Source organism: Tursiops truncatus, chromosome 3, assembly GCF_011762595.2.
Source record: "Tursiops truncatus isolate mTurTru1 chromosome 3, mTurTru1.mat.Y, whole genome shotgun sequence".
Taxonomy (NCBI): domain Eukaryota; kingdom Metazoa; phylum Chordata; class Mammalia; order Artiodactyla; family Delphinidae; genus Tursiops; species Tursiops truncatus.
In genome coordinates, this window is record NC_047036.1 from 118,447,889 (window position 1) to 118,473,124 (window position 25,236).

The 25,236-nt window shown below is 46.2% G+C and overlaps 1 non-coding gene across 1 annotated transcript; it reads right to left on the reverse strand.

Annotated features, from left to right (window-relative positions):
* Window positions 1-1,677: 1,677 nt before the first annotated feature.
* On the reverse strand, window positions 1,678-1,784 carry LOC117312066 (U6 spliceosomal RNA). Its single transcript, XR_004526234.1, has one exon. It is a non-coding gene; the product is annotated as a U6 spliceosomal RNA (small nuclear RNA).
* Window positions 1,785-25,236: the final 23,452 nt, after the last annotated feature.

The following is a 25,236-nucleotide window of genomic DNA, read 5'->3' on the forward strand; positions in this document are numbered from 1 at the left end:
CTACCACATGCATTTTTTTTTTAATTTATTTTTGGCTGCATTGGGTCTTTGTTGCTGTGCGCAGGCTTTTCTCTAGTTGTGGCGAGCGGGGGCTACTCTTCATTGCAGTGTGCAGGCTTCTCATTGCAGTGACTTCTCTTGTTGCAGAGCATGGGCTCTAGGCACTCAGGCTTCAGTAGTTGTGGCTTGTGGGCTCTAGAGCACAGGCTCAGTAGTTGTGGCTCACGGGCTTAGTTGCTCCACCACATGTGGGATCTTCCTGGACCAGGGCTCGAACCCCTGTCCCCTGCATTGGCAGGCGGATTCTTAACGACTGCGCCACCAGGGAAGTCCCCACATACTTTTTTTTTTTTTTTTTTAAATAGTTTCCAGTATAGATTTTTTTTTAAGACTTTAATTAATTAATTTATTTTTGCTGTGTTGCGTCTTTGTTTCTGTGCGAGGGCTTTCTCTAGTTGTGGCAAGCGGGGTCCACTCTTCATCGCAGTGCGCGGGCCTCTCACTATCGTGGCCTCTCTTGTTGAGGAGCACAGGCTCCAGATGCGCAGGCTCAGTAGCTGTGGCTCACGGGCCCAGTTGCTCCGCGGCATGTGGGATCCTCCCAGACCAGGGCTCGAACCCGCACCCCCTGCATTGGCAGGCAGATTCTCAACCACTGCGCCACCAGGGAAGCCCCCCACATACATTTTTGAAACAGCTTTTCAAGTCCCTTGAAAATAACTGTTGAGATGTTTTTATAGACATTGCATTAAAGGATTAAAGGTATAGATGAGTTTGGCTAGAATTAACAGAATTATGATTTAAAATTTTCTTTCCTAAGAACATTGTATTTCTCTCCATCTCTTTAGATCTTTTTGAATGACATTTAAAGTTTGATCATTTTCCACAAAGGGTTTACATATCCTTTCTAGATTTATTCCTAGGTACTTTAATTTATTTTGGTGGCCTTTAGAAATGGGTATCTTTTTAAGAAAATTACATTTCCTAACTGATTCTTGCTGGTACATAGTCAAATGCAAATGCTTTTTGTATCCAGCAATCTTGTACACCTCCCTTATGAGTTCAGACACTATATTTGCATATCATTTGGGAGTTTCTATGTAGCCAATCATTTATCCGCAAATAATGACAGTTTTATTCTACTCATCCTTTCTTTTTTTTGTGTATGTAAATATATACACATGTTTTCTATTGTATTATATGCTATTACATAAATATATACAAATATACACATAATTTGTCAGGACAAAGTCAAATCAACAAATATAAAATATTCTTAAGTTTAAAAATGAATCAGGGGCTTCCCTGGTGGCGCAGTGGTTGAGAGTCCACCTGCAGATGCAGGGGACATGGGTTCTTGCCCCGGTCCGGGAAGATCCCACATGCCGTGGAGCGGCTGGGCCCGTGAGCCATGGCTGCTGAGCCTGCGCGTCCGGAGCCTGTGCTCCGCAACAGGAGAGGCCACAACAGTGAGAGGCCCGCGTACCAACAAAAAAAAAAAAAAAAAAAAGAATCAAATAATGGGCATAAAGATAATTAAGGAAGTTGTAAATAAAATTTTGAAGGCATGTATAAACAATAAAAATGACTGACATTTGCTGCATGATGGCCATCTAAAGCTCTGAAAATAATTTTCAACTACTAAGCTTGATTTTCTCTTCCACATTCAATAATTTAAAAATTATGGAACGCTTCACAAATTTGCGTGTCATCCTTGCGCAGGGGCCACGCTAATCTTCTCTGCATCGTTCCAATTTTAGTACATGTGCTGCCGAAGCGAGCACTACTCATCCTTTCTTGAATGTCTGGAATCTTTAATGAGACATTGTTAGTTCTGCAGGTCCAGTAAGAAAACATTAAGTAACATTTACAAAATTCAAAATGATCATTTGCCCGTTTTACGTAAATTCACCTCAGCGTTTCAGAGGCCCAAATCCAAATATGTAGCAGCAAATGCAAAAATTAGTTGGAGCAGCGCAGCTGAACGCTGGTTTGTGAGGCACATAGGATTCTGAGGAGAATTAGGAAACAGCCCATTGACTCAGGTCCTGCGATTTTAGGGGCAGATTCCTCGCTCTGTATGGCAGGTCTCAGCTGCAGTGAGATTGGGGTGATACTTGCTGACCAGGTGACTGCCCTGTGACTTCTCCTTTCTTCTAAGATAGTGAGGGTAGTCATGGGCTTTGGAATCAAACAGATCACTCTGTGTGGCCCTGAGCAAGTGGCTTAACCTATCTGAACCATAGTTTTCTCATTCGTAAAATGGTGCTGATACGCATTCCTCATAGGGTGTTGGGGAGGATTGAATGGGTTAATAAATGTAAACCGTGGAAGGCAGCTGGGATACATGGTAAAGGCATCGTCAGTGTTGGCAACCAAAATGGCTCCCAAGCCACAGACCCTTCAAGCTGGTCAGGTCCTTGAGTCCTGAGACTTCATAATGCTTCAGTGCAGGTAATAGATACTATTAGGATTGCAGACATGGGCTTTCAGAAATCCTTCCGTCCTGGGGTTTCAAAAACCTGTTCATCAAGGAAACGTTCTTTTTTTTTTTTTTTTTTAAAAAAAAAAAAGGCGCTTAAACCTGAACAAAAAAAAACAACTAAAATAGGTGCTGTTTCCGATGGAGTGAGGTATGAAGGATCTGGAGGCCCATCTCCCCAGCCTCCCTCTGCCCTGCCTCCCATGGTTCCCAGCCTCTGTGGCACCTCCAATGTACCCCTTAGTCCACAGAGCACTGATTCTATTCACCACTTTTGTATCCGTCTGCTCAGGCTGCCATAAACAAATACCACAGGCTGGGTGGCTTAAACAACAGAACTTTATTTTCTCCCACTTCTGGAGGCTGGAAGTCCAAGATCGAGGTATCACCAGGGTTGTTTTCTGGTGAGACCTGTTTTTCTGGCTTGCAGACAGCTGCCTTCTTGCTATGTCCTCACATGGTCTCTTCTCTGTACACAGAGAGAGAGAGCAAGCTCTGATGTTTCTTCTTCTTAGAAGGACACTAATGCTACTGGAGTAGGGCCCCACCCTACTCATTTAACCTTTATTACCTCCTTATAGGTCCTATAGTCAAATATCTTGGGGGTTTAGGACTTTGATATATGAATTTTGGGGGAACACAATTGAGTCCATATCCCCCTCCTATTTTCCAGATGAAGAAACTGAGGCTCCTCTAAGGTAGATGATTCCTCCCAGCATACTTTGGAAACTAGGAGCTGAGGTTAGACCAGAGACTCTGTGCAGTTCTGGACATGAGCACAGCTGCTCTGGTGAGGTGGTGGTCGAGTGAGGTCCAGAGCTTGGCAGGGATCTCCTGGCCTCTGCGCAGAACTCAGCACTCCACCTGGGCCCTCAGACGGGTGGCAAGCTCCAGGAGCACCTGTGGGAAGCACTGCAGACACGGATATCCACATGGATTTGGGGCATTTTTCCCAAGTGTTTTTCTTTTTTTTTTAATTGAGGTATAGTTGCTTTACAATGTTGTGTTAGTTTCTGCTATACAACGATGTGAGTCAGCTATATGTATACATATATCCCCTCCTTCTTGCATCTCCCTCCCACCCCACCTCCCCATCTCACCCACCTAGGTCACCACAGAGCTCCGAGCTGAGTCCCAATGGGTTTTGTGAGCTGGAGCAGAAGAGCTGAGTGGACCCCATGTGGTGACGGCAGTCTGTGCACGTGGGATTGGGGGACACTCACAGGGACTGGGGGGCACAGAATTTCTGCCATTGTGAGGCAGGGGAGTCTCAAGGTAGCAGACCTTTGGGTTGGCTGCTGCAGATCACATTTATCAAATTCCTGCCATGTGCCAGCTGTGCTGAATGCTTTATAAAGCCACATCATGGGGCACCCCCATGACCACCTAGTGAGACAGGAGCTCGAGTAATCCCCCAGCGTGACACAGCTAGGAAGTGGTGGAGCCCAGACAGACACAGGCTGGTTGGCTCTACGGCCTGGGTCCTCCCAATCCCTCCCTTTAAACTCCCACTTTCTCCAAAGCCAGAGAACAGCCTCTTGGTGATGCCGCTGGCCTGGCCAGGCCTCTTTGCACAGCCTGGTCAGACTTGGATGTTTCTCGTCTCCAGGAGGGAAAATAGGGAAGGGGAATGTATGTCGTTCTCCAAGGCCCATCTAGGAGCCAAACAGATCAACCAGGGTAGGGGTGGGGGCTGGAATGTCCCAGGCTGTCTTTTCCCAAGTTGAGGAGCGGAAGTCATGACAGCTAAGGGGATTTGTGGAAATTCCTCCGTGCATTGTTACCAAGCAAAGGAAGTGTTTCAGAGTTGAGCTCTCAGTTTCTGCCCTAGGGAGCCAGGGCCAGTTTCCGCTTCTGAAGCTTGTTTGTGGGAAACTGAAGGGGCCGTTTGAGGTTCTCCGTATGGGGGGCTCCAAATAGTCCCCCGTCCTTCCCTCCCAGAGGTGAAGGGGGCAGAGGGTCCAGCGAGCCAGACAAAACAGCCCCGGAATCTGTTCCTCTTCTTTTTCCTTCCACGTTAGGGCGGATGGCTCCGAGCCGAGCAGAGGAACAGCAACATTTTTTCCAGGCCCGCTGGTATTCGCTTCTGGCACGCTCAGCACAAGCAGATTAGAGGAATAGTTGCATTTTTTAGTCTGTGTTCGCCCTCTGGACAGGACCTGATCACGCTCTGTGTGTGTGCGTGTGTGTGTCTCTGTCTCTGTGTGTCCCTCCACTGCCACCAGTCCACTCTTGGAGGGACAGCCAGGCCTGCCATCCCTAGCACGGCTGTCCACACCCTGCCAGCTGGTGGGTCAACTCCCAGTCTCTTGGGAAGGTCATGACTGACTCACCAGGAAAGCTATACGTGCCTCTGTACGGTTGTCCACATATGCAGATGCCACTTATGGGCGTACACGTGTGTATACTTAAGTGTGTCCCATGGCTGCCTGCTTCCCCTCCATTGCCGTCCAGGGGTTTTTCTCTGGCTCCGCTCCCTGATGGAGGAGCGCTCCGTGGGAGTTCTCCGCAGACCCTGGAGGAAGGGGAGGTGTGCATGGGCCCCCCTGGAAAGTCTTGCTGGGAGCCAGATAACGAGGGCTGTACCAGGCTGCTCCACCCAGGCCCTGCCAGGAGAACCCTTTCCCAGAAAATCACCTTCGCGGTGTGACAGGAACCTGGCGGGGGAAGGAGGGGTATGCAGGCCCACAAGGTCCTTCTCAACACCCGCACTCTCTCTGGTTGGAAAGTGAGGGTCTATCAGCTTGGCTGAACAAACCGAAAGGGAGTAACCAGCTCGCGAGAGAATTTTTTCAAGACGAACTAACTGAGCAGGAGATGCTCACTTGCCTGCCTTTCTTCTTTCCTCCCTGCCCCCTCCCCTCCCCCCACTCTCCTCCCCTGGCTCTCTCCCTCCTCCCTTTCCTCTTTCCTTCCTCTCTCCTTCTCCCGCCTTTCTTTCTTTCTTTTTATTTCACCCTGCAAACAGAGCACCAAACACCCCTGCTCTTCAATCTCTTAGTATATCCGGCTCACTGTAAGCACTGAGGTTGGAGGATGTGACAGGCCATAGCGTGGGCACCCAAGGATTACAAAGTATCTCTCCCGCTTGAAACTCCACGCTGGGTGAGCCTGCGGGATGGCCGGACTTGAACCTGTCATATCTCCCCCTCCAACTCCTTCCTTCTAGAGCACTGACGCAAAGGGTGTTTGTGGAGCCCCAGCTGCAGACTGAGGATGCAGAAGCCTAAGAGAAATGGAATTGGGGGTCATATTGTCCAGCAACATATTCTTTTTGGGAGAATTATGATTTCAGAATTAACAGAGACCTTTTTTTTTTTTTAATGGTTTATATCCGTAAGACTTCAGGGAAAAGGATGATTTCCCAATGTGTAAAAGATGGATTTTTCAGAGTCAACATTCCTAATGCCCAAATACGCTCTAGGACTATGAAAATTTCATGTACAATGATATGTTGTTAGGAACTAAATCGTACTGAGCAGTGGGTTGTAAGAGGGCATTTTATGTTTTATTTTTATTTCCACGCGCGGTTTATTTTTGCTCTGACATTTTATTATAATTTCTTCCTACAGTAGGTGAAGTGCTTGGGAAGTTAATTTAAACCAGCCTGACTTTCTGTGTGTTTTTTAATATTTGTTTAAGCTTTTATTGAGCTTGTCAGGCAAGTCAGAGTACAAAAATGCAGCTGAAAACTCTGTTTCCTTCTGCGGCGCCTGCCCATTAATACTAGGTGGTGACAACAAGATTCGCGAACACTTCGAATGGGGGATTATTCTGGGTTTCCAAGGAAATTCGAGCCACCTGTTTCAGAAACCTCTTAGTGACTTAGTAGGATGATGAAGGCTGTCTCCCCACTCAGCTGTCCCTCGGAGTTCTAGCTCCTTGGGCCCCCTCTGACCTGGCCAGGCTCTACGGGGCCAATTTGCATCAGTGGTCGGAGGCCTGGGCTTGAGTTGTCCTCCCCGCTTGTGGCTTGGCCTCAGCCTGGGCCAGAGAAGCAGCTGCCATCTATCTGCCTCTGGGGAACTTTCCAGATCCACAGCAGGCTGGCTTCCCCTGGGTCTGGGCTGCCCAGTCTGGAGCTGTTTATCATGGACAGCAGAACGACGTGGGATCACCTTGAGGAAGTGGGTTGTGAGAGCTGATTGTGTGGCCTACGTGTCGGGGAGCCACGCTACCCACAGAATTTGGCCAAGGGAGAAATAGAAAGTCAACATTTTCCAGCAGGCTGGGAAGCAGCTGGGTGTTTCTGGAGCCCAGGACTCTCTTGTAGAACAGTCTTGTGATGGTGGCCAGGGGCACAGCCTGATCTTGGCTAGGCTGGGGGCAGTTTGAGAACCGCTGGTCTGATTCAGCCCCATCGTTTGATCAGTGGGAAACAGGCCTGGTCTGGAATCAGGAGGAAGTACCACATGCGTCTGCACTCAGTTTGTTTGTGGCAAAACCAGGAGAAGGTCTGCCAGGCTAGATTTCTTTTTTTCTTTCTTTTTTTTTAAAAAATATTTATTTATTTAGCTGTGCTGGGTCTTTGTTGCAGCATGTGGGATCTTCAGTTGTGGCATGCAAACTCTTAGTTGTAGCATGTGGGATCTAACTCCCTGACCAGGGATCAAACCTGGGCCCTCTGCACTGGGAGCTCAAAGTCTTAGCTACCAGACCACCAGTAGAGTCCAGGCTAGATATCTTTCTGCTTCTTCTCTGCTGGTCCAGTTAGGACAAGACAGTGATTTCTGAAATTCCACCAGTTGCCACACTTGATCTGCTCATCTCTCCTTCAGTTGGGCTTGGTCCTCTGCTCACAAAAGAGCCAGCTGCAAACTCCAAGGGGGATCCATTCCCCTTCTCCGAGGGGGCATGTTGATTGTTCAGATGTTGGCTTTTCGGTCAATGCTGTGAATAAGAGAGTTCTTTGGCTTGAAGAAAAGCCCAGGTCCTTCACAAGTTGAGTTCGCTAAGTTTTGGCTTCTGCCCTGTGGCATTCTCTTCTAAAGGAGGGCTCTGTGCCTACCGCCCCTGCTGAGGGGATAACACTTTCTGCTTCATGTGGCAAAGCCCCCTGGTCACTGATGTGGATCCAGGGTGGGCTCCTGACTGAGGGGAGAGGACAGTCACAGGCTGGCCAGGAATCGCCAAGAATCACAGACTTGAAAAGATGATCTGGGCCAATCACATTCCTCCCCTGGGAGTTCAGAATTGGGAAACTCAGAGGCTGTGGCCATTCGCAATGGAGATCAAAGCTGAAAAGCTGTTAGGGTTTGCACGATATGAAAGGGGTGTCGGTAGCCCTGAGGAGCCATGTGCAAGCTGAGGGAAGGCAAGGGAAGCTGGGGAAGGCAGCAGTGGAAGGAGACCAGGGAAGAAACAGAGAATCAGTAATTCCACGAGAAAGAGCTGCAGTTACAATTTTAGTTCCCCCGAGGCCTGATTTCTCTGTGGCTTCTATCCCTGGCATCTAGCACATTCCCTGTTATGTCTTGACCACAAACATCCTTTGCTTGAGCTAACCTGAGTTGCTAGAACAGGGATTGGTAACTTTTTCTATAAAGGGCTGATAGCAGATATTTCAGGCTTGCCACATGGTCTCTGTGGAAACCACTCAATGCTGCCTTCGTACGGTGAAAGCAGCCACAGGTAACCTGTAAATAAATGGGCATAGCTGGCTTCCAATAAAACTTTATTTTCAAACAGGTGACCAGCTTGCTGGCTGAAGTTTGTCTGCACCAGGTGAAAACTTTAGTGTTGCACAGAACTGGGGTGGAAGGATCAAATTCTTCCAGTCTTAGGAAGACAGAAGACTCCTATCCAACCCCCTCCCCATCCCCTTGAGGCCAGGTCTCATTTGACTGTAGATTAAGGGTGGGTGGAAAATGAGCCCCACATTTCCTCTGTACCCTCTTTTCTCACAGTGCTCTGCCACTCTGGTCAGCTACCCCCTGAGTCATGGTAGGAGCCCCAGACCCCAAAGTTTAAAGAAGTCAGGATTACCCAGTTGGCAAACCAAGCATATGCACAACGTACCTGCAAAGCAAGGGCACTCGCTAAACTCGGCTTTTATGAACTATACCAAATTTTACGCAAAGGAAATTTTGCCATTCTGACCTATCATGAAGCTTGTAATTTACTAAGAAAACAAATACAATACTTAAATTACATTTTCATAATGATTAACATGGAACAGGGTTAAGCAATAGGGAGTGGTGGAGACTGGGGTAAACTGGTTGAAAGAGTTACCGCCTGGTCTGAAATCAGTGAGAGCCAGTACTCAGCTCTGTTCCCTTTGGGAATGCAATCCATCTGATGTTGTTAGAGTTTCCAATTCCTGGATCTCTGAATTTTTAAAAATATAAAACCTCCTCTTTTTTTTCTTTTTCTTTCTTTCTCTCTCTCTCTCTCTCTTTTTTTTTTAACCATTAGCAACTAATTTAAATTTAAGGAAACAATGGTTCTTTTAAAAGAATATCTTCAAATCATACTCAACCCATGGGATTCTCAGGGCCAGTTTGCCCTTTCACCTGAACCCACATTGGACTGAGATCCCTTTGGCATATTCACCCCACCCCTTGGAAAAGGAAAGCCCTGCATGTATCTCTGAGCTCTTGAGAAGGAAACTGAATCCAGAAAGAGTGGGTAGCTTGCTTATGGTTTACTGAGTCAGGACCAGAGCTGAGCTGAAACCATATAGGCTCCAGGTTTCCACATGAAACCTGCCCTCTGCCTCAAACTGAAGCCAGCCTTACAAGCATTTCTCTGTGCTTGTTCATGCTTCCACAGGTGGGCTGTGTGCACAGTGGTATCCGCCTGTGTTTGCTGTAGTTGGCAGGAGGGGCTCTGAGAAACTAGAAGAGTTGGATATAGTTAATAAGTCAGAATATGTAGCAGGATCTCATCCTGCAACATGAACAGTGTCAGCTTGCCCTTCAAGCCTGTGCTGGGAAATGGACCTTTTCATAGGTGACTTTTTCAAATTAAGGAATATGTTTTCATCCTAAAGGCACAACAGGGAGAAATATGCTGTTTGCAAAACAAGCATTATACATGAGACTTCAGGAAGAAGAGACTTAAAAATAGGGACATATCTTCCAGAGGTGTGGGTGGACACTGTTTTTCTGGAGAATCTTAGGGATGCCCTAGCTCAGGGCAGCTTGGAGGGCAAGAGCTGGATCCTTTGAGGATCCTTTCAAGAGAGTGTCCGCCCGGGATACAGATCAGGGCCAAGTCCATATGGTTTGAATGTAGCTGCTCCTCTGAGAGTATGTCTCTGGCTATATTCCTGGGCCAAATGAAAATGGTTTTTGGATTATTCAGTGTTTTGTTTTAATTCAGGCCTCATCTTCCTTCCATTACTGTAACCAAGCCATTGTTACCAGTACTGGTTCAGTCATCACAAGTTGTCATTCGATGTCTCTATGGACCATGGTGGTGGTGGTGGTGTTTGGAGTCAGATTGTCTGTGTTCTAATCCTAACTCTACCATTATTAGTCATGTCACTTTGACAAATTACTTAATTTCCCTATGCCTCTATTTTCCCATCTGTAGAATGGGAGCAATAACATTGTCTACCTCATAAGGTTCTTCTGACATTGAAATGAGAATTGCATTCATTCAATTCTGAATATTTATTGAGCACCTGGTTCTGGGAGCTGGAAATACAGTAGAGAACTAGGCAGGCAATGCTCCTGCTCTTGAGATGCTATCATTCTCACGCATACTCAGCAAATATTAGGTGCCATTATTATTGTTGATGTTTTATTGATGTTCTTGCCACCCAACTCACAGGGAAGGAGAGAGATATTATCCCAATCTGTGGCTCATTAGTTTTCTAGAGTAAGTGAGGAAAGATCTCTCCTTTACTGTACAATAACCATTTCTCAGAGCCTCCTCGGTGTCAGAGACAGGCTCCCAGAGTATCTGGACATTTAAAATATGCCCACAAGTTATTTGATGTTCTTCCCATCAAGAAGTAGAGCTGAATTCCCCACCCTTTGAGTGGAGGTTGTACTTAGCAATTCACCTCTAACCAATAGAATGTGGCCGAAATAATGGGGTGTGTGACATCTAAGGGCAGATCATAAAAGGCACTGCAGCTTCCTCCTTGCTCTCTCTGAAATTATTTGTTCTGGGGGAAGACAGCTGCCACGTTGTGAGGACACTCAAGCAGCCCTAGGGAGAGGCTCACATGGTGAGAAACTTAGGTCTCCTTCTAACAGCAAGGAACTGGGGTCTCCTAAAAACAGCCATGTGAGGGAGCAATCTTGGAAGAACAGCCTCTATCCCCATCCCTATCCAGCTGTCGGATGACTGTCGCAGCCCTAGCCAGCATCTTGACTGCAACCTCATGAAAGACCCTGAGTCAGAGCCACACAGTTTCAGCTGCTTCTGGATTCTTGACCCACAGAAACTGCAAACGAATCAATGTTTGTTGTTTAAACCACTGTGTTTTGAGGTAATTTGTTATGCAGCAGGGGATAACTAATACAATGCCTTTACTTAGAACAGACCTTGTAGGAATATTCTTTCTTAATATCAAGGTAGAAGTCTGTAGGGTTATTTATATCCTAAATATTTATTGAGCACCTGCTTCTAGTGGATTCTGTCTTAAAACATCTCAAAATCTCAGTGGATTTCTATCTTAATAAATGGAGAAGACAATAAGGTAAGGGAAGCTGGAAGATCTTGAGTGTAGCCATAGGTCTTATTTCACTGGTGTGGAAATCACCCACTCAGACTGAAATCAGAACACTACAGAAGTGGTGCAGCACGATAGCTTGGTATTAATTGTATAAACCTGAGCAGTCCTGCATGTGCAGGAGATGCAGAGGGAAGGTTTTCAAAGATTCAGTTTCCATGTCTGAAGATGGTACCCAGTGTAATTCAGCTTTTCATTGATCCACTTGCTTGGTGATGATGCCTTCACCGCCAAAGGACCAGTTCATGATGGGAGCCGTTTGCCTCAGTAGCTGGCAGGGAAATGCTTTTCTAGAGATGGGGGAAGACGGAAGCTGTAAGAGAGTCTCAGTGCTGAGACAGTGACTCAGCTTTCCTCTCCAATAGGGCAGCGTCCACCAGCCATTGGCTTCTCCATGGTCTCCCCTCTTCACCTCTGCCATTTGGTCCTGAGTTAGGCTACTCAGTGTATATCTCTTCCTGGAACATGAGACCCCCCATTCCCTTCCTCCCTCCCTTACTCTCCGTCTGTGCTGGTCAGTTTTATGTGTCCACTTGACTGGGTCACAGTATGCCCGGATACTGGCCAGTCATTATCCAGAGTGTCTGTGAGGGTGTTTCTGGATGAGATTAATATTTGTATCAATGGACTGAGGAAAGCAGATTGCCTTCCCTAATGTGGGTGAGCCTCACCCAATCAACTGAGGACGTGAATAGAACAGAAAAAGCTGGGTAGGAAGGAACTCCCCCTACCAGTCTGCAGGAGCTGGGACACCGCTCATTTCCAGCCTTCAGACAAAACGTTGGCTCTTCCTGGGTCTCCAGCCTGCCAGCTTTGGAAGTGGAATTTACGTCATCAGTTCTCCTGGTTCTCAGGCCTTCAGATTCAGACTTGAACTACATCTTGGCTCTCCTGGTTCTTCCAGCATGGTGATAGCAGATCTGGGGATTTCCCAGTCTCCAGAATCATGTGAGCTAATTCCTTATAATAAATCTTTCTGTGTATCCTTTTGGTTCTGTTTCTCTGGAGAGCCCTGACTAATACACCCCCTATCAAACCCATGGCTGCAGTCACCTCCCTCCTCTAATTCGCCATCGTCTCTCCCCTGCATAATCACTGAATCTCATCACGGATCTCCGTAGTGGGTTGAATGGTGGTCCCCCAAAATACGAACAAACCCTAAACCCTGGAACCTGTGATTGTCCACTAATTTGAAAAACAGGTCATTGTAGATGTAATGAAGTTAAGGATCTCAAGATGAGATCATCCTGGATTAACAGGATGGGCCCTAAATCCAACAAGGGCCCTTATAAGAAAAGGAGAAATGCAGACACACTGGGCAGAAGACACAGAGGGGCGACCATGTGAAGCAGAAGCAGAGATTGGTGTTGTGCTGTCACAGCCAAGGAGCACCTGGGGTCCCAGAAGCTGAAAGAGACAAGACTGTCCTGGAGCCTCAGAGGGAGTACGGCCCTGTTGATGCCTTAATTTTGGACTTCTGCCCCCCCGAACTGTGAGAATACATTTCTGATGTTTGAAGCCGCCAGGTTTGGGGTGATTTGTTGTGGCCACCTAAAGAAACAAATACAGTCCCCTCCTTCCAGCCTTGATCCACTGTGATCCTTCACCACCAGCAGCCACAGTGATCTTTGAGAAATACAAATCCAATGATAATTTCTATTTAAAATACTACAATGTGTTTTTTTAAAACTACATTTAGAATAAAATACACCTCACTTTCCTCCAAAGCCCAGCTAGATCCATCCCCCAGCATCTGTCATCTCTGAAGGGTCTCGCACCACCCTCCCCCCGCCTCAGCACACTCCTGTCACCAGACCATCAGTCACTGTCTGAAGCGCACCAAGCTCTCTCCTGCCTCAGGGTCTTTGCAACCGCCCTTCCCTCTGCCTATGGCGCTCTTCCCCCAGATCTTGTGGGGCTGGTCCTTTGCCATCTTTCAGGTCTCAGTTTAAATGTCATGACCACAGAGAGGACCTCCGTGTCCAATCTAAAATGCTCTCCAGGGACTTCCCTAGTGGTGGAGTGGTTAAGAATCCACCTGCCAATGCAGGGGACACAGGTTCGAGCCCTGGTCCGGGAAGATCCCACATGTCGTGGGGCAACTAAGCCCGTGCGCCACAACTACTGAGCCTGCGCTCTACAGCCGGTGCTCCACAACAGAAGCCACCGCAAGGAAAAGCACGCGCACCACAACGAAGAGTAGCCCCCACTTGCAGCAACTAGAGAAAGCCTGCTCACAGCAACGAAGACCCAACGCAGCCAAAAATAAATAAATAGATAGATAGATTTAAAATGCTCTCCATCCACACCCTTGCACTAACCATACTCTCGCCATGTTTGTTGCCTTCATACCCTCTGTCACTGTCTGTAATTAACTCACTTGTCTGCTTGTTAAATCTTCTTCCTGCCCTCACCATGGAAGTAGGGCCAGTGCTCATTTTGTTTCCCTCTGCCTGCTGGACCTCCAGGACAATTTACAGAGTAGCTTTTGACAAATGATTATAGACACACGCTAGCATGAATTGCTTTTTCCCGTTCACCCATTCACTCAATAAATGTGTATTAAGCACTTATTTTGTGCCAAGCATATACCACAACCTCGCTCAGTGACAAATGTCAGGTTTTCTTTCAAATTTACATTTTATGTATTTTTAAAATTAGGTAATACTTTCGATGGACTGAAATTCCAGAGGTCACCCAGCTATTCAGTTAAAGCCTCTGCACCAGTGGCTACGACATTGTCTCTCAGCTCCAAACCCATCCTTTTATACTCAGCTTTTGGATGCTGCAGCTGGGGCTCTGCACAGAGCGTTTCTGCTTTGTCAGCCGCCTCATGGGAGATTCTCCCAAGAACGGTGTCCGGGAAATTGTAAGGTCAGAGGAGGCAGAAGAAACTTGCTCCTTCTGTGGGCTTCCTGTCTGCTTCCCGCACTGTGAACAGCCCTCACTATCGCTTCTTCATCCTGCCTTCCTGACGCAGCTGAACGCAATTGTGTAGTTTTTCTAATACCAGCCTCCTGGTACTGCCCTCGCAGACGCAGCACCAGCCATAGGTGCCCCCCACCTCAGAGGTATCCTGGCACAGGATGGGCGGTCCCCTCCCCAACTTCTAAGCTTGAATCATTCACTGAATTCCAACTCTTCCCTTGGTCCCCCCCATACCCACGCCAAGGGGTGGGGACAGCTTCCTGCGGTCATTACTGCTATGAAACCTCCGAGTGTTTACATTGCAGTTACCTGGTTAACAATTTTACATTGTATTAACGATTCTTTATATTAAATTTTCTCGGATCAAATAACTTGTGTGGTTTCTGTTTCCTGGGTAGATGTTGGCTGATTTAGCTTCCTTCCCACATCTGTCCCCGCTTCTCCCTGGAGGCTACCAACAAACTAGATTCTTGTGTATCCTCCAGAGATCAAATGCATTTTTTAAGTCAAATAGTTTCATCAAATGTGGAATAAGATAGAAACCATCAAACTTTGTTAATAATTAAGGTAATAATAACTAACTTTGTTGTTAGTACCAGGTTCTGTGTGAAATGCTACTTTGTGTGGAAGATTTGATTGTTCACCCTATTTTACAGATGAAGAAACCAAGGCAAAGAGTGATTCAATATCCCACTCCAGCTCACACAGTTAGTAAGTGTCAGAAGCAGTGTTTGAATCCAGGCATCTTGGCTCCAGCATCCTCACACTTACCCACTTTGCAATATTCCTCCCCCACGGTGGTGCTGAGAGTGTGGGCTTTAAATCTAAGACGGGAGGCTTGATTCCTACTTACTGGCTTGTATCTTTGAGCAAAACTAACTAATCTCTTTGGACCTCAACCCCAGTATGTGTAAAAAGGGGTAAAAATATCTACGTCATGGGGCTTTTACAAGATTATGTGAGACAATATATGAACGCATCTCATCTAATACAGCGTAGGGCATATAGTACTTACTCTGTAAATGTTAGCTCTTGCAATTAATGTCATCACTATGCCTTCCCTATTCACTCAGTGGGTGTCTAGTTTCTCCTCTTTTTTTTTTTTTTTTTTTTTGTGGTACGCGGTCCTCTCACTGTTGTGGCCTCTCCCATTGCGGAGCACAGGCTCCAGACGCGCAGGCTCAGCGGCCATGGCTCACGGGCCCAGCCGCTCTGCGGCATGTGGGATCTTCCCGGACCGGGGCATGAACCCGTGTCCCCTGCATCGGCAGGCGGACTCTCAACCACTGTGTCACCAGGCAAGCCCTCTCCTCTTTTAACACATGTATGCAGTGGTGTGCTGGTAAATGTTCAACAGCCAGCTGTCTGAAATTAAAACAAAGCCCTAATTCGTAGCTTGCACTGATTTCCGGGGTGTTAAGACTCCCACCGTGGCCAATTTTAAGCTACCAACAAAATAACAATTGGCTGGGACTTCCCTGGCAGTCCAGTGGTTAGGACTCCACGCTTTCACTGCCAAGGGCATGGGTTCAATCCCTGGTCGGGGAAATGGGATCCCACAGGCCGCATGGCATGACCAATAAAAATAAATAAATTAATTAATTAAATCTTATTCTTTAAAAAACAAAAAACAATTGGCTTACAGATTTCTTAAAAATATAACATTCTTCTCTTGAGACCTGGTCTTGAGGGGGTGCAGCACACCACCCCACCTAAGTCTTGGTGAGAAATCCGAGATTCAAGCATTCTTTGTCTAATGAGAGCTTCAAAGGCATACACTTTCCAACCACTTAGGGTTCAGGAAGGCAAATCTGAACCGCTGAAGAAGCCCTGCCTTTTGCTCTTGCATTCATGTATTCCGCAGATATCCCTGGGTTCCTGCTATTTGCTCTATCTGGAAAGAGTTTTTATTCGAGAATGTAAACCTGCAGCTGCCCTACTGAACGGCCTTCGTCCTGGGCTGTGCTCCCGTTCCTGTCCAGGGAGCATCCTTTTCCCTCCTCAGCCTCCCTTCCTTCCTCTCCTCCCACCAGTATCTCCACCAGGAGCCTGAATTGCTGTCTCCCATGACTCCTCTCTGCCTGTGCTTCAGATCCTCTCATGCACTTGAGCTGTCCCTCCCAACTCCCCCAGTGTCCAGCTCTGTTCAGGGGACACCCTCACATTTTTCTGATTAACTATTTGTTTACCCAACCTCCTCTCCCTCTGTCTCCACCTCTCACTAACTGTGCCCTCGGCTCCTCTCTCTCTGCCCAGAGTGCAGTGTCACCCACCAGACATTTGGGTCCACTCCAGACCAAATGAAGACCTTGAGGGGTTGATATCTTGTCGTGTAGTGGTTTATAGAAAGTCGTGTGGAGTCAGATGAACCTGGGATCAAAACTCAGCTCTGTCATTTACCAGCGCTGTGAACTTGGGCTAGGCGAGTTAACTATTTAAAGCTTCGTTTTCTTTCTCCCTTCCTTTCTTCTTTCCTTTCCTCCCTCCCCCTACATCCTTCCCTTTCCCTCTTTCATTCCTTAAGAGTTGATGGCTATCTTAGTCTGTTCAGGTTGCTGTAACAAAATCCCACAGACTGGGGGGCTTATAAACAATAGAAATTTATTTCTCACGGTTCTGGAGGGTGGAAGTCTGAGATCGGGTTCTGGTGAAGACCCTCTTCAGGATTAAAGACCTCTCACTGTGTCCTCACACTGCAAAAGGGACTAGAGAACTCTCTGGGATCTCTTATTAGGGCACTAATCCCATTCATGAGGGCTCCACCCTCATGACCCAATCACCTCCCCAAAGCCCCACCTCCTAATATCATCACATTGGGCATTAGGATTTCAACATATGAATTTAGGGGGACACAAACCTTCAGACCATAGCAGTAGCCACACTTTTATGTTTTAGGTTTTTTCTTAAGTCAAAGTACCACCTGTACATAGTTTATGTAGTACAAGTAGCGAAGTACAGAAGTAGAAGTACAAGTACTTGGCCTTCCCTGGTGGCGCAGTGGTTGAGAGTCCACCTGCCGATGCAGGGGACACGGGTTCGTGCCCCGGTCCGGGAAGATCCCACATGCCGCGGAGCAGCTAGGCCCGTGAGCCATGGCTGCTGAGCCTGTGTGTCCGGAGCCTGTGCTCTGCAACGGGAGAGGCCACAACAGTGAGAGGCCCGCATACCGCAATAAAAAAAAAAAAAGAAGTACGAGTACTTCTACAAAGCTTATTTTATTTTATTTTTGGCCAGGCCATGCAGCTTGTGGATCTCAGTTTCCCTACCAGGGATTGAACCCAGGCCCTTGGCAGTGAAAGCATGGAGTCCTAACCACTGCACCACTGGGGAATTCCCTACAAAACTTATTTTAAAATATCAGGTCTCCCCTAACCCCATTTTCTCCTCCCAAGAGGTGACTATTTTGAAGTCCTTTAGCTATTTCTTTTGGTAATTACCTCTACATAGCTAAATAATGTACTTAGATTGATGCTTCTTGATTTTTCAGTTTTAGGCATTATCTTTGACTTTACCACTGTGAAACAGGACCATATGTATCATAATATAAACTGTATTTTTCTATTTGGCAATACTTCCACGTGGAATAAAATCAGATCAAATAGTTATCTGAGAATTCTAGATTGGGCCATGAGGATTGCTCCTTCATCCCATCTTCATCCCCTCCCACCATGTACACACTCCCCGCCCTGCCCCCCATCTCCCAATATAGTTACATCTAATATTTATTAGATCAGTATTCAGCATTTATACTATTATGACTGTGGAATGCTATTCACAGCTGAGCCATGCAGTATTCTAGGAATATTTTTCCTTTCCTCTGTAATTGTTGTTGTTTCCCCTGGAGGTCATACTTACCCTAATTTTGTTTGTTTGTTTGCTAAGTATTTGATACAGTTCTCATAAATTCAACCCAAGGAATCCCTAATTGTGAGTCTCCTGTCAATACATTAAAATACGTGAGACATTCTGTCGACTTCGCCTCAGTGAAATCCCCACAGCTCCTCTGACCATTGGGCCTGGCCTGGTTTTCTCTGGGCCTCAGGTACAGCTATGGTCTTGAGGGCCCCCTACACTGTCATCCAGGGCTCCTGTCACTTTCCTCCACTGCTGGATCCACTTGTGCCAGAATCTCCTGTCTCCTGGTAGATCACATCATTCAGCAGCTTCCTTAGACTGCACATGTCTGAAATTGCCTTATTCTACACTTACCTTTAAGTGATAACTTGGCTGAAGAATGCTAGCTTGGAAATCATTTCTCTGCAGAATTTTGAAGACATGGCTTTGTGTTTTTCTAACTTTCTGAGTTGCTGTTGAGTGACCTGATATCATTATGATTCTTTGTCTGAAACTTGTTTTTTCTCTCTGGAATCTTGCTTTCTCTTTGTCCCCAGTTTTTAGAAATTTCACAGTGGTGTGACTTGATGTGAGTCTGTTTTCATATTCAGGGCACTCTGTGGACTCTTTTAATTAAAAATGTCCATTCTGATAAAGGGTTGCTTTGTGCTGTGTCATCTTAGCTAAGCTGGAACCACGTCTCCCAGAACCCCATTCTCTATCTGGTGTCAAGCTAGTGTTGGCCACAAAGGACATTTTGTACCAAATCTGGAAGGTGAAAATAAAGCAGCAGCCGTATTTGTATGCTCTGAATGTTGGCGTCCGGTGTCAGGCACTGAGGCATCTCCTAGCTCACCTGGCTGGTTTGGGACAACACCTGGACTCACAGCTTCATTAACCCCCACCATATCTGTTCCTACAGCCTCTCCAACTTTTCTGGATGGTGTGTGTGTAGCTCTGTGGTGGTGAAAGGGTGCCAGATTCTCCTGTAGGTCACCCATGGCATTCAGGTTGGAGGGAGTGAGAGACAGACATGGGTTCCAGTTTGCCCTCTTGGGTTCCACCTTGTCTTTGCTCTTTCCACACCCAGTTTTCCTTCCCAACTGCCAGTCTGTAGAGACGTTAGGCTCAACACTAGTTTTCAAAGGCAGCAGTTTGCATAGACTGCTCCACCAACTCCACGACGGTGGAGGGCCTAACTCCTGTAACAAATCCCTTATCCTGTATCACTTGTGGTGGTTCTGTTTCTCTGTTCAAACCCTGACTGACTGACTCATTTCCTTAATGCTTGACTCTCCTTCAGTTTTTCTATTCTTTCATTCTAGAAAGCCTGTTAACTGAAGAATGACCTCCTAGGTAGGTCCTCTGCTTTTCTTTCCCTTTCTCTCTTACTTTCCACCTCTCTGGTTTTTATTCTTCATTCCAGGAGAGTTCTTCAGTTTTATCCTCCACCAATTCTACTGAGTTTTCAATTTATGCTATGTATTTGTAATTTCCAGGAGTTCTTTTCTATTCTCTTGGTATTCCTTTTTTTGTAGCATACTGTTCCTTTTTCATGAATGTAAAAATTCTCTTAACACCCTGGAAATAGTAATGATAGTTTTTAAAAGAGATTTCTTCTTCATGTACTTTTTCTGCTTCCTCCAAAATGCTTTTTTTATGTTTGCTTTGGTCTCTACCTTTCATTTGGCTTTCCTCAAATGTATAGGGACCCTTGTTTGTTCATATTTAAGAATGAGGTATTTTTTTGGAAGCTCTGCATGACTGTGATCTTTGCTGTATGCTGATCTAGCTGGCCCCTCATTGGGAAACTCCTGGTTTTAGTATTTTGTATCTTCCCTCTTGGGCTAGTCAAATTCCCCAGAGAAGGGGTTTCTCTTCTGTTAGGAGAGTACAAGACTGACTGCCAGCTTTCTGGGAGCCAAGGTAGAAAGGAGGGCTGGGGGCTCAGCATTCAATGTGTCAGTGTCACCAGATCCCTCTGTTTTCCCATGGTACCTTTACCCTCAGTTGTAGGGTGTTCTCTAATTCAGACCCCTCCCATTCTACCCTCTCCTGAGAAAAAAGCTTAGCCTTTTGTCCAGGTGGGAAAGAGGGAGTCACACGGCTGACTAGAGTGGGTGATGGGATCTGGGATCCACCAGCTTCATCCTTTTTTTTTTTTAATTTATTTATTTTTGGCTGCATTGGGTCTGTTGCCATGCATGGGCTTTCTCTAGTTGCAGCGAGCAGGGGCTATTTTTCATTGTGGAGTGGTGGCTTCTCTTTGTAGTGGAGCACGGGCTCTAGGCGTATGGGCTTCAGTAGTTGTGGCATGTGGGCTCAGTAGTTGTGGCTCACAGGCTCTAGCATGCAGGCTCAGTAGTTGTGGTGCACGGGCTTAGTTGCTCTGCAGCATGTGGGATCTTCCCAGTCTAGGGCTCAAACCCATGTCTCCTGCACTGGCAGGCAGATTCTTAACCACTGCGCCACCAGGGAAGCCCCCACCAGCTTCTTAAACTAACTTTTAAACCAACCAGTCCCCTGATTTTAGCTCCACCCCACCCCTACTTTAGGAGATAACTAGTGCTCCCTATTCTGACCCCTTGGGGGAAGTCTGAGCTGTAATCTGACTGTTCCTCGGCTTTCCACACGGCTGACTTAGGATTCAAATTTCTCAGGTCTGCAAAGTCCATTCATATTCATTTCAGCTTCCAAAATTTTTTTGGTGTGAGCTCAGTGTCTGTTTTATTTACCTTGTAGGATTATTAATTGTTTTCATTTATTACTTTATTCATTTATTCAACAAATACTTATGAGCCTGTACTATGTGCCAGACATTGGTTGACTTTAAAAAAATCGGGCTTCCCTGGTGGCGCAGTGGTTAAGAATCCGCCTGCCAATGCATGGGACTCGGGTTCGAGCCCTGGTCTGGGAAGATCCCACATGCCGCGGAGCAGCTAAGCCCATGTGACACGACTACTGAGCCTGTGCTCTAGAACCTGCGAGGCACAGCTACTGAGCCTGAGTGCCACAACCACTGAAGCCCATGCACCTAGAGCCCGTGCTCTGCAACAAAAGAAGCCACCTAATGAGAAGCCTGCGCACCGCAATGAAGAGTAGCCCCTGCTGGCCGCAACTAGAGAAAAGCCCACAGGCAGCAACAAAGACCCAACGCAGACAAAAACAAAAATAAAATAAATAAATTTATTTTTTAAAAATCAGTTAACTCTTTTAATGTAGTTTTAGATGGGAACAAACACATTTAAGTGTATTCAATCCTTCATTTTCACCTGGAAGTCAAAATCTTTTCTTCTTTTTTAATCAGTTAAAGAGGGTAATAATATTTACCCATGGGGTTGGGAAAGGATTCATTGAGATACTGTATATAAAGTACCTAACATAGTGGTCAGCAAATAATAAGTGCCCAGTAAATTGTAATCACTGTGGTTATCATTTTAGTTTTTACTTGTCTAAGGCAGACCCAGTCTGGATGGTTAGGAATTACATAGACATTTTGTTTTGTCTAGGGCAGTATGTTCAAATAGATCATGCACATTGTGTTTATGTTGCAAATGTTAAATTTTGGGGGGACCTCTCCCATTAGGCCATTAGAAATGTGCCCAGAGGACACAGTCTCAGCTTAAGGAAAGCCTACGTGCAATTTGGATGGAGAGGAAATCTTATATAGAGATCCAAAGTCAGATAGACATCACTTTGAAATTTTCACTACTGGTCCCCTCCATTAATATGATACTTGAAATTTTGTTCAGTAAGTGACGCTTTACAAAACATGGCCACGTTTATTCTCACATCAACTCTGACAGGTGAGCAGAGTTGGTGGTGGTGTTTTGTTTCATAACTCAGGAAAATGAGTTTCCAAAAAGTGATGTGCCTTGTCTACTGATGTGTAGCCAACAAACATGTAAGTGAAGAATAGAACACAGGGTTGTTCCCTTTTTCTCTGCGATGCTATTAAATGAGAAGAACCTAGGAATCCTGAACTTCTATTGCGTAGTCATGATGAGGTCCAGGAAATAAATAGTTTTTGTAGGTCAGGAATTCAGGAAGGTCTTGGCTGGGCAGTACACACTTGCGGCCTCTTATGCCACTACAGTCACACGTCAGCTAGAGCTGCAGCCATCTGAAGACTGGAGGATCCAACATGGACGACGCACATGCCTGGCACGTTGGTGCTGGCTGATGGCTTAGGGCTGACATGTGGCTCTTATATCAACTACCTAATGCTGCATAACAAATTTAGGGACTTCAAACCAATCATCATTTTTTTTTAATAAAAAATAGATGAGGGCATAGGGTGGGTTCATTGCAAGATAAAACCTTGCTAGGAAATAGCCTCGATATTCATGAGGGCACTGACAACATGAAACGCTGACAAGGATGTGGAGCAACAGGAACTCTCATTCATTGCTGGTGAGGGTGCAAAAAGTTACAGTGACTTTGGAAGGCAGGTTAGCAGTTTCTTACAAATCTAAATATACTCTTACCATATGACCCAGCAGCTGGGCTCCTTGGTATTTATCGAAATGAGTTAAAAACTTATGTCCACACAAGAACCTGCACATGGATGTTGGCAGAAGTTTTATTCATAACTGCCAAAAGTTGGAAGCAACCAAAGTGTCCGTCACTTGGTGAATAGACAAACTTTGGTACATCCAGACAATGGAATATTCTTCACTAATAAAAAAAAAAAGGGCTATCATGCCATGAAAAGACACGGAGGAGACTTAAATGCATATTACTAAGGGAAAGAAGCAGATCTAAAAAGGCTACTTGCTATATAATTCCAACTATATGACATCCTGGAAAAGGCGAGACTACAGAGGCAGTACAAGATCAGTCGGTGGGTGCCAGGGCTCTAGGGGGCGAGAGGGAGGGAGGAATAGATGGAGCACAGGAGATTTTTAGGGCAGTGAAACCATCCTGGTGATACTGCAATGGCGGATACATGACATTAATGCATTTGTCAAAACCCCTTCCCTGGGGCTTCCCTGGTGGCGCAGTGGTTGAGAGTCCGCCTGTCAATGCAGGGGACACGGGTTCGTGCCCCTGTCCGGGAAGATCCCACATGCCACGGAGCGGCTGGGCCCGCGAGCCATGGCCGCTGAGCCTGCGCGTCCGGAGCCTGTGCTCCGCAACGGGAGAGGCCACAACAGTGCGAGGCCCGCGTACAGCAAAAAAAAACACCCTTGTATATACAACATAAAGAGTGAATCTTAATATAAGCTATAGACATTAGTTAGTAATAATATATCAATATTGGTTTATCAATTGTAACAAATGTACCACACTAATGCAAGATGTTAGTGATGGGGCATTATGTGGGAGAGACGGAATAGGGCATATGGACTTTCTCTGTACTTTCTGTTGAATTATTCTATAAACCTAAAACTGCTCTAAAAAGTAATGTCTATTAAAAAAAGAAAAGGATGGGGATATGGGGTGAGTTGGTTGCAAGAGAAAACCTTTCTTAAAAACACAGCCCAGATGTCCCTGAGTGCTTTGTGCTAAATGTTCTCTGAGCAAATCAATTGTGTGGTAAAGATACTTTAAGGATAATGATGTATTTGGGGTAATACTGCACCATCCTTAAATGAGGTACTGGTTTGAGTGACTTTGAGATTGTTTGGAGATCTCTATTTTTAATACATTTGAGCCAGAGGAAAGAAAAGATACTGATGTTCATAACTTTTCTCTCCCATTCTCTCCCACCCCGGCTCTGCTCTCTCTCTTTATTATTATTACCATATTTTCCTTCAAAACCTGTGCCATGAAGCCCCAGAGACCCAAAGGAGACAGGAACCCTGTTCTAAAAAGACAGAGTGAGTCATGCTCAATGAATAGGTGTTCTCACAGAGGGGCATTGTTCAAAGCCAGCACTGATACCCCCAGGCCCCATACCCACCTTCGTGACTCACACCATCACCTTTAGATTGGAAGTGCAGCTGAGGGCACCGAGCCCAGAGAGCTTTCCGGGAGGTTGACAATACTTCAAATAACCCAACTGGCCACTGACGGTTGGTACTGCTCCATGTACACCTCAGGGAGGACCTGTACCGGGCAGCGGCCACAGGACCAGTCCTTGACTGGGGCAGATCTAAAGCCCCCTCCCTATACATGGTGTTCAGTGGTCTATGAATCTCATATAGAATGTTCCCACTTCAAAATTTTGTTCTTACTTGCTGAACACTTTCTTGAGTTCCTTAGACAGATACACTCTGTGCCTGTGTATCAGGGGTTTTGCTAATCATTGGGGTACAAAAATGAATCAGGAACAGTCAGTGTCACCAAGGGTTTACACCTTTCTGATGTGCTTACAGAGATAAATGGAGTCCCAGCGCTGGCATGGGAACCATGTGGGACTCATTGCCTGCATTTTCTGATTGTGTCTGTAGCATTGATTCCATTAACAGTCCTCTGATAGTCCTGTGGGCCAGTTGTGCCTGCCCGTGCTCAGGTTTGGGTGGCATTGGCCAGCAAGCCTAGCTCCAGGGGTAAACCCTGATTGGCCTGGATCCATCAGTGTATCCCATCCCATGACCATGGTCATTGTTTGGAGAGGGGCAAGTGTCCCCAGTTTAAGCCCAAAGCAGAGAAGGAATCTTGACCTGTGTAGGAGCCACTAGAAAAACGCTCTTCCTTTTCCTCGAGTGGGAGGTGTAAAGGCATATGGTTTGAAACTGTGTTGACCATTTGGCTACTATGGGAGGGTGAAGCTGACACTGTGGAGGCAGAGCAAAGAGATGGAAAGATATGAAGTCTTTCTTGATGTCATTTGAAATGCTGGATCAAACGTCACCTGAAGGCAAATACTCCATGACATTTTTATCTACATTAGCCTATACATCCTCTTTATTGTCTGAGCTGTGTTTTCCCATCATTTGTAACTGAATGTGTCATAATTTATGGTGAAGAAAGAAATATACGGAACAGGATAAGAAAAGTGGTGGGTGATATTCTATTTGTCTCCAAGGGGCACAAAGAATTTGTGCATAGGTAGCCAAGGAGTTAGGAAAAAACAGTGTGTGAAAGTGATATAGCTCCCTGAGGCTACCCAGCATGTGAACCCCCTCCTATGCTTGGGGATCCCCCACTGTAAGAATCCTGATGGTAGGATCTACCTCCTGCTCCAGAAGCCCTCCCCACCCCCTGGAGGTCAGGGTGCGGCCAAGTGAGTGACACTCAGCCAATCACATGTTCCCACTGGGGCTCAGGGTCCAGGATAGGCAAAGCAAAGAAGCAGGAAAAGAGAATTCTCCCCAGGCAGTGGCAACTACATCCAGTTTGCAATAGCAGCAAAGTGTTC